This window comes from Alligator sinensis, unplaced genomic scaffold (assembly GCF_000455745.1).
Source record: "Alligator sinensis unplaced genomic scaffold, ASM45574v1 scaffold107_1, whole genome shotgun sequence".
NCBI classification, from domain to species: Eukaryota; Metazoa; Chordata; order Crocodylia; family Alligatoridae; genus Alligator; species Alligator sinensis.
In genome coordinates this window covers 140,171-141,551 of record NW_005843041.1, presented here as the reverse complement: position 1 = coordinate 141,551, position 1,381 = coordinate 140,171, and positions in this window count along the sequence as shown.

The window sequence follows — 1,381 nt, the reverse complement described above, 5'->3', positions numbered from 1 at the left end:
CGGGGCTGGTGCACTCCATCACGGCCGCTTGGGAGGGGGGCAGTCCTCGAGCCGCGCGCTCGGGGCTGTACAGAAGCTGTGACGAGGTCACTAAGGAGGGTGGAGAAGGGCGGAGGGGGCGCTGGGAGGGAACCCAGGTGTCCTGGCTGCTGGGTTCTAGCCACTAGGCCTCACTGCCTCCCAGGAGAGAGGAGCAGGTGGTGACCGCTCCCCACCCCAGAGCTGGGCTGGAGAAGAGGATTCTGGGAGAGGGGGGCAAGGACATGTGGGTTCCCCCCCCCAGTGTGCAGTGAGCACAGACCCTCGACGTTTGTACAGCACCAAGCGCGCCCATCCACCCACCTCAGACCCCGGCGCCCCCAAGCCCGGGGGGGTTTGGACCCCTGACCTGCCCAGCTCGGACCCCGGCCTGGCACAGAGAAGGGGATTCTGGGAGATGGGGGCCGGTCCGGGCAGGGGGGTGGGAAGGAGCCTGCGGAGCACAAGGAGGCCTTGTGTTCGGGGCGCCAAATCCCGGCAGGAATCCCAAGCTGGCGCTAATGCCCCCAGCAATGCAGCCTGGCAGGCACGGGGCAGCCCGGCGGGTCCCACAGACCCAGCCCGGCGTCACCCCCACGGCCTCTTCCCCCAGGGGGGCAGGATCGGGCCCTGCCACCGGTCCCGCAGAAGAGGATCGGGGCCCAGAGCTGGGAGAAAAAGCCCGGAGAAGCATCAGGCGCTGGTCCCAGATGCCTGGGTTCATCCACCTGGTGCTAGCGGGGTGGGGGGCAGTAGGCACCCTGCGACCCCGAACCCCGCCTCCGGGGAAGGGGCACCTGTTGCTGGGCCGCCGGCAGCTGGGCCCGGCCGGCCCCGAGTGTGGAAATCTTGATGATTAGTTTGTTTTTTAGACGGGGGGATTTGCAGATGATTAACCCTAATCCCCGCGGTGTGACGGGAGGGGGCAGGCGGGCGGGGGCGGCGCCGCGGGGGGGGGGGCACACGCAGAACCCGGGAGTCCGGGACACACAGGACCCAGGACACAGGCACACACACACACACACACACACACACACACAACCTAGGCATCTAGGACACACACATACACACACACATAACGCTTGTGACCTCATGACCCATCTTTGGAGATACAAGGGGGACACGTATTCTGCCCACCCTGTGCGTGCGTGCACACACACACAACCCAGGTGTACAAGACACATGCACATACACAGAACCCAGGCATCTGGGACGCACACACATATGTACTTACACAACCTGGGTGTTTGGGAGACGTATACATTCACACCCAGTGCAAGCATCTAGGATACCCACCCACACCTGCACCCACAAACACCCCAGGCATCTGGGACACCCACCCACACACCCCGCCCAGGTGTGT